Genomic DNA, 8894 nt, shown 5'->3' with positions numbered 1-8894 from the left:
GAAGATCAAGTTCCATCTTGTTTGTTAATATCTGTGATATAAACTCCCCACCATGGCTGATACCTAGTTACAAATTTGTAATAATTATATCTCCAAATTTCTGAAAATTGGTTATTTATTACTTCCAAATTATTACATGCAACTGCAACTGATGCATGAGGTCTTCATGAGATAGGAGAATATCAAGTTGAGGGGCCTACTAGAAATCCACCTGAGACAAATATTTAACTTAAGGGTAATGAGTTCAGATTAATGAATTTGCTTTTTTTAAATCTCGAGAAATAATGACCTCTGTTTCACTGAGAGGGAGGTGATGACATCAGAGGACAGTATTCACAATTATTTACAATGCTCGAAAGAGGTTGATGAATTATAAACCAAATACTTTATATTTTAGATTGCCAGAGGAAGCACACCCTAAATATATTAATGTACTTAGTGAGAAATAACTTCATTTTTGCTGTTATTTCTTTTTTCCCTCTATTGTCTTTTTCCAATCAAATGTAGGTCTAGGGTAGACAATTTTATTCTGTTTTTGCACTTCAGTTTAACTCTGTTAAATTGATTTTCTAAGAGATATACATGCTTTGTTATAGAAGAAGTTTTCTGTAAAAACAAATTGATGGGACATGAATGTGTTACTTGTTTGGTTCTCTTTATATTAACAAATCCATTGGTGAGATTTATCATATTTTTCATTGCATATAACCATAGTCACTCCCTGCATTCAGTGGTGATTGTCAAGCTGTTCAATGTGTATGCTTCTTTAAAACCTGATCTCAATTTGTCCTATGTTATGTGAACTCCTGCTTTTTCTAGTGCTTAAGTAAATATGGGTATATTTTAGCAACACTCATGGAATCAGTGTGCTTTGACATCCGACAAGTCTTAAAGTTATGTTTTTAGTATCTTTAATAAACTTTATCAGAGTATGCACACCTGACTTCATTAAATGTTTAATTCATCAAGTCAACTAAGTAATTTAAAAATCCTTAAATTCTTCCCTTGATGAAAGATGCATAGAATATTTGGAGCTATTGGGATGCACAGGACTTGTCTGATTATTCCTGATGCTACACTTATCATACTACAATCTTCAGATAAATAAAATAGCAGCTCACTTCCGCTCTCAACAAAGAGTATGCTCAAAGACAACAATGATGGGAGAATATTGAAACTCTGCTAGATTCATATGTTAATGAACAGCTGTGATGTTTCCCAGACATGTTACTAAAAAGAAGACAATTCCCAGGTTTTGTGTATAAATTAAAAAAAATTGTACAAAGATTCAAACAAAAGCAGTAAGCAAAACTGTCAGTAGTTTGCATGAATGTATCCTTATTCCTTTAAACTTCTGAGCTGTCACTCCACTAAATTTAGAAAATCCAAATGTTACAACAGTTTTCTAGTTTATTTAATATGTTGTTACCTTTAGAAATAGTGAAGATGCCAAAAATGCAACATTATTCAGAAGGCTGTGTTTCTTCATTATGGTGAAATGAAGGCAAAACTAAGGAGTGTCAAGAAAGAAATAATAGTATTTGAAATAATAAAAATTGGAGGAATATCCAAGATGGGGGCACAGATCACACACTGTCTCATCAGCAGGATGGCATTGATTGTACAGTGACCAACTGAAAGGACCAGAGAGCTCTGAAACCCCAATGCTGACATTTCTCAGGTGAGAGGGGGCCACATGGTGTGAAACACAGGCAAGTCTGACCTCAGGTCACCCAGATAATCCACAGAAAAGTCTCTGGGTCCCTGCAGGCCTGCCCAGAGGCTCCACTGTCTAGCAGCACAAAGCAATCAGTATTCCAGACTGATCCGTGGACTATAAAACAGCAATGTATGGGTCTCTCAGGCAAGTGGGAACCTCACAGTGTGAGCTACAAGCAGACCTGACTCCAGATCACCTGGGTAATCCACAGAAAAGTTTCTGGATATCCCCAGGCGCAGGGTCTCCAGTGACTAGCCAAAAGCCAGCATACATGGGCTCAACATATCAGCCTGAACTGTGGGTCACAAAATACCACTATCTGGGTTTTCCAACCGAGAAGAGATCCCCATGATGTTGAAAACAGGTGAATCTGACCTCCGTTCACCATCTCAGGTCCACAAAAGCAGGGGTGGACACAGTCTTCTGAGTCTAGCCAAATGCCTGCCTACCCACAGGACCTGCATTCTGTTTCTCAGTCTGACCTATGGGTCACAAAGGACCAGTGTCTTAGTCTCCCTGCCAAGAGAAGACACCATGGTATGGAATGTAAAAATACTCAATATAATACTGGGAAAACAAATGCAAACACACATCAAAAATAATATTCACCAGGACCAAGTAGGCTTCATCCCAAGCGTGCAGGAGTGACTCACTGTACAGATATCCATCAATGAAATGCACATGAAAGAAAGAAAAAAAAAAAAACACCTGATCATCTCCTTAGACATCAACAAAAAGCCTTTGATAGAATCATGTTTAAAGTCTTGGAGAGATCAGGGATTCAAGGCACATACCCAATCATAATAAAGGCTATATACAGTAAGCCAATTGCCAACATCTAATTAAAACGAGAGAAACTCAAAGAAACTGCAATAAATCAGGGAACAGACAAGGCTGCTCCCTCTCTCCCTATCTCTTCAATATAGTATTGAAGTTCTAGCTATAGCAATAAGACAACAAAAGGAGACCAAAGGTAACCATATTGGAAAGTTAAACCCCGAAGTATCACTATTCATAGTGATATCATAGTAAACATTAGTGACCCAAAAAATTAAGCCAGAGAACTCCTACAACTGATAAATACCTTTAGCAAAGTGGCCAGATACAAGATTAATTTTAAAAATTGGAAGCCCTCCTACACACAAATACAAACTACCTAAGAAAGAAATTCGGGAAACTACATCTTTCTTAAAAGCCACAAATAATATAACATATTTTAATGTTATTCTAACCAATAAAATAAAAGATATGTATGAAAACATTTCAAGTTTCTGAAGAAAGAAATTGAAGAAGATATCAAAAGATGGAAAGATCTCCCTTGGTCCTGAATTAGGAGGATCAACAGAGTTAAAATGGACATCTTACTAAAAGCAATCTACAGATTCAACACAATTCCTATCACAATACCTACACAGGTCTTTACAGTCCTTGAAAAATCATTTCTCAACTTCACATGGAAAAAAACCACCCAGAATAGCTAAAACAATTCTGTACAATAAATATCTTCCAGAAGAATCTATAATTCCTGATCTCAAGCTGTGCAACAGTAGTAACAATCACATAGTGCTGGCATAGAAATAGGCTGGTTGATCAATGAAATTGAATCGAAGACCCAGAAATAAACCCACACACCGATAGACACTTGATTTTGGCAAAGAAGCCAAAATAATACAATTGAAAAAAGATAGCATCTTCAACACACGGTGCTTGTCTAACTGGATGGCTACATGTAGAAAAATACAAATAGATCCACATTCATCACCCTGCACAAAACTAAAGTCGAAGTGGATTGAAGACCTCAACATAAAACCAGACACACTAAATCTGTTAGAAGAAAAATGGGGAAGAGCCTTGATCTCATTGGTACAGGAGACAACTTCCTGAACAGAATACCAATAGTTCAGGCTATATGATCATAATTAATAAATAGGACCCATGAAACTGAAAAGCTTCTGTAGGCAAAGGACAACGTCAATAGAAGAAAATCATAGCCTACTTCCTGGAGAAAGATCTTCAGCAACTCTATATACAACACAGGGTTAATATACTATATATATATATATATATATATATATATATATATATATATATATATATATATATATATATATATAAAGAATGTGTGTGTGTGTATTTCAAGAAATTAACACCACCAAACCAAATATTCCAATTAAGATAAAGGGGTACAGAGCTAAACAGATAATTTTCAACAGAGGAATATCAAATGGCAGAGAAACACTTAAATAAATGCTCAACAACCTTAGACATCAGGGAAAAAGGAAACCAAAATGACATTGAGATTCCATTTTACACCTATCAGAATAGCTGAGATAAAAAATTCAAGTGACAGGACATGCAAGGATGTGGAAAAAGGAGAAGCTTGTGGGGGTGTAAATTTGTATAACCACTTTGGAAATCAATTTGGCACTTTCTCAGAAAATTGGAAAGAGTGCTACCTCTGGACCCAGCCACACCACTCCTGGGCATATATCTGAAAGTTGCTCCACCATACAACAAGGACATTTGCTCACCTACGTTCATAGAAGCTTTATTCTTAATAGGTGTAATCTGGAAACAACCAACATGTTCCTCAACCAAAGAAGACATAAAGAAATTTTATACATTTACACAATGCAATACTATGCATCTATCAAAAACAAGGAAATCTTGACATATGCAGGCAAATGGATGGAACTGAAATGATCATCCACAGTGAGGTAACCTAGACACAGAAGAAATGCATGGTATATACTCACTTATAAGTGGATATTAGGTATTATCCCAACATAGACATCCTCTGAAAGACTCCACCGAGGAGAAGATCAAGACAGATGCTGGTACTCATACTTGAATCCTGGTGGGGAGCACTGAGAATTGTATGGAAGAGTGGGGAATGGAATGATATGGAGGGTCCAGGAGCTCCGTATGAATACAGTCAAACCTGTATAAATGGAAGCACTAACCAAAGATAATGCACACAGAAAACCTAGTCTCTCTTTTCAGATGTAGCAGATAGACAGTTCAGTTTGCATATCTGGAGATGAGGAGAGCTGGGAATGCCTCTGACATGAACTCTGGTGCCTGAGAATGGAGATTTAATCATTTCCCCCATGGCAGGGCTACCTGGGCCACATGCTCAGGAAAGGAATGCTGTTGATCCTGATGAGGCCTGATTGGCTGTGATCTGATGTTGGGGGAGGAGTCTCTCCATCAAATATCTAGGGGAGGGGAGTAGGGTGGAGGTGGGAGGGAGGGTGAGAATGGGAAGGTATGAGGGAGGGGATAAAAATAATGATGTAATATGAATACATTATAAAAAATAAGACATTTAAAAAGAAAGCCACACTTACTAGTATAAATTTAAGCGAAAATTTGCTCAGGGTGGAAACGCTAACCAGATGAACAGCATGAAGAAAAATAGTATTCTGAGCTAGGTGGAGTTGTGGTGGCGCATACTGTTATTTCCAGCAAGTAGGCATATCTCTGTTAGTGCAAGAAAAGTCTGGTGTAACTAAGTTTCAGGACAGCCAGCGCTACACAGGGAAACCTTGTCTTGATCACCCACACACCAAGCCCCCAAAAAAGAAAGAGAAAAAGATTCTGATTGATGAGCAGCCTGCAAGCGCTTGAAAGAGAGCTCCAATTTTGGGGAGTCAAGACCTGCATTGAGGTGGGCTTTCTGTGGTGCAGCTGCTTTTGAGCCATCCCTGCTCCTTGTAAGTAACCCTCTCACTCATCCAACTCAACAAAAATCTCATTAGGTTTTTGAAAATAATGATAAAATAAACTAAAATAGCAACTATGTCTGTTTCATCTTTTCTCCCTCTGTAAAGCAAGGATGTCCAAGGATGCACCCATGATACTGTAATTATCAAACAGATCTAAAATGACTAAGGTCCCTCAGAGGGCTTTTAAACACCCACTTTCAAAAACACATTGCCTGCCATCACAAATTTGAAAAGTCAGATGGGAGGCAAGACATATGTACATGAAATGTAAAATAACCACAAAAATTTGAAAATAGATACATTCTTGAATTTTTTTTTCTGTGACTAAGTCTTCCTGCAAATAACACCATGGATTTGAAACCTTGCGATATTTGTATAAATTTGCATTAACTATGCATTAGAAAAAACTATTAGTGCTCCTATGTACACTAAGGCACAGGCCACATTGCTTCTAGATAGTCAGGCTCTTACTATGTTTTGTTAGCATTCATTCACTATGACATTCACATGGATAAGAGCTTCCCAGTGAAAGGCAATTCTAATCCTTTTCATTGTCTGTTCAGTCTGCTGTGCCATGAATATATGAATACATCCAAATGATATTATGTAAATCAAGTCTACCAAATGGCAGGTGCCATGAGAAGTAGAACACTTTCTCAAGAACTAAATATATCCATACATATTAGATATGAAAAGAGGAAGATGTATGAAAATGAAGTACAAATCTATAAATAATAGCTCCTGTAGTTTGCATCTTCATTGACCTTCTACAGACCTGGAGAGATCTCAGCAAACATATGGATAGTGTAGTTGGTCTAACTTTAACACTTTTGTTACGTATCATGTAATTACACTTTATTGTAGTTTGATCAAATTTAATATTATACTATCTATTCTTTTATTGTATATAGAAGGTATAAAAGAATTGAAGAAAACTAAATTCCTCAAGAACTAAATGCTACTTACTAAAAGTTTGCACAAGTCAAACCCCACAGGAGAGTTAGAGCTTTAATCGTTTCTTTTGTCATACTATCTGACTAATTGGTGGATGTTACTCTCTTTTTTTTTCAACTTTTTTTTTTTTTTTGATTTTTTAAAAATTTTGAAATTTATTCTTGTTACATCTCAATGTTTATCCCATCCCTTGTATCCTCCCATTCTTCCATCCCTCCCATTTTCCCATTATTCCCCTCCCCTATGACTGTTCCTGAGGGGGATTACCTCCCCCTGTATATGCTCATAGGGTATCAAGTCTCTTCTTGGCAACCTGCTGTCCTTTCTCTGAGTGCCAGCAGGTCTCCCCCGCCAGGGGACATGGTCAAATGTGAGGCACCAGAGTGCGTGAGAAAGTCATATCCCACTCTCCACTCAACTGTGGAGAATTTTCTGACCATTGGCTAGATCTGGGTAGGGGTTTAAAGTTTACCACCTGTATTGTCCTTGGCTGGTGCCTTAGTTTGAGCGGGACCCCTGGGCCCAAATCTGCTTATCATAATGTTCTCCTTGTAGGTTTCTAGGACCCTCTGGATCCTTCTACTTTGCTATTCTCCCATGCTTCGCTCATTTAGAGTCCCAATAGGATGTCCTCTCTTCTGTTCCAGTTTCCTGGTAAGTGAGGGCTTTCATGGGACCTGCCCCTTGGGCTAGTATGCAGATATAAGTGAGTATGTACCAGAATCTTTCTGCTTCTGGGTTAACTCACTCATTATGATCATTTCTAGCTCAATCCATTTATCCACAAATTTCGGGAATTCCTTGTTTTTAATAGCTAGTAGTATTCCATAGTGTATATGTACCACCGTTTCTTTATCCATTCCTCTACTGAGGGACACTTAGGCTGTTTCCATGTTCTGGCTATTATGAATAAGGCTGCTGTGAACATGGTTGAGCAAATTTTCTTGTTGTGTGCTGGAGCATCTTCTGGGTATTTTCCAAAGAGTGGAATAGCTTGGTCTTGAGGAAGCCTCATTCCCATTTTTCTGAGATAGCACCAGATAGATGTCCAAAGTGGCTGTAATAGTTTGCATTCCCACCAGCAATGAAGGAGTGTTCCTCTCTCCCCACATCCTCGCCAGCATGTGGTGTCACTTGAATTTTTGATCTTAGCCATTCTGATGGGTGTAAGATGGAATCTCAGAGTTGTTTTGATTTGCATTTCCTGATGACTAAGGAGGTTGAGCATCTCTTTAAGTGTTTCTCAGCCATTCGATATTCCTCTGTTGAGAATTCTCTGTTTAGTTCCAATCCCCATTTCTCAATTGGGTTATTTGGTTTGGTGGTGTTTAATTTCTTGAGTTCTTTATATATTTTGGATATTAGACCTTTGTCAGATGTAGGGTTGGTGAAGATCCTTTTCCAGTCTGTAGGCTGTCGCTTTGCTTTCTTGACAGTGTCTCCTGCCTTACAGAAGCTTCATGAGGTCCCATTTATTCATTGTTGACATTCAGGTTGGGCCGTTGGTGTTCTGTTCAGGAAGTTGTCTCCTGTGCCAATATGTTCCAGGCTCTTCCCCACTTTTTCTTCTAAGTGACTTAGTGTCTCTGGTTTTATGTTGAGGTCTTTAATCCACTTGGATTTGAGTTTTGTGCAAGGTGACAAATATGCGTCCAAAAACTATGGAACGCGTCACGAATTTGCGGGTCATTCTTGTGCAGGGGCCATGCGAATCTTCTCTGTATCGTTCCAATTTTAGTATATGTGCTGCTGAAGCGAGCACATACTTTTTTCTTTTACAAACATTCTTAGTTACGTTTTTCTTCTTCATTCCCCACCCATACCATTTTAACCATTTTTATTCGCACTAATCCATTATATTTCATATTTGCATGTTTTCTGCAACCTCATAGCCTATTGTATTTCCTGCTCTTTCATAATTTCTGCTAGCTAGTTGCCTTTTACAGAATTTATTCCAACTTAACACAAAACTCAGAATTAGAAGTTCAGATTCACATTTAAAAGAAAACAAGTGACAATTATCTTCTTATCTACATTTTTTCCTTATTTCCTTTATAAAATTGATCTTTTTGCAAAACTAAATCTGATTTCTATCAAAAATAGATCTTGTCCCTTTTTGCAATGACTTTTTAAAATTACTCAAGACCATCTATATAAGAAAACCAAAGTGTAAAGTGCTTACTAAAACACAGGAAGAGATATTTGAATTAAACATGGGTTTATGGTGGGGAGTATCAGAAACTTAAAGAAACCTTCCAATACACAATTATACTTGAAAATCCTAATATACAAGTTAAATCTGCCCTTCAGCTTAGTTGCCAGCTGGGTACAACCACTGTAAGGTCCCACAGTCAAAACTGTTCATATACAACAAAACTCAAATACGAAACCACCAAATTATCTTTAACTGTGCCATTACCATTTTTAAAACAACTCAAGTAAGAAGCTTTAAGACATTACTGGATACTTTCAATATTTTAGCAGCTGTTAAA

The 8894-nt window shown here is 37.5% G+C and overlaps 1 non-coding gene across 1 annotated transcript; it reads right to left on the bottom strand.

The window, feature by feature from the left end:
- Window positions 1–8057: 8057 nt before the first annotated feature.
- On the bottom strand, window positions 8058–8164 carry LOC127208175 (U6 spliceosomal RNA). Its single transcript, XR_007833073.1, has one exon. It is a non-coding gene; the product is annotated as a U6 spliceosomal RNA (small nuclear RNA).
- Between the last annotated feature and the right edge of the window lie 730 nt (window positions 8165–8894).

Source organism: Acomys russatus, chromosome 2 (assembly GCF_903995435.1).
Source record: "Acomys russatus chromosome 2, mAcoRus1.1, whole genome shotgun sequence".
Classification (NCBI taxonomy): Eukaryota; Metazoa; Chordata; class Mammalia; order Rodentia; family Muridae; genus Acomys; species Acomys russatus.
Note: the sequence above shows the minus strand (reverse complement) of the source record. Positions and strands in the feature narration are given on the sequence as shown.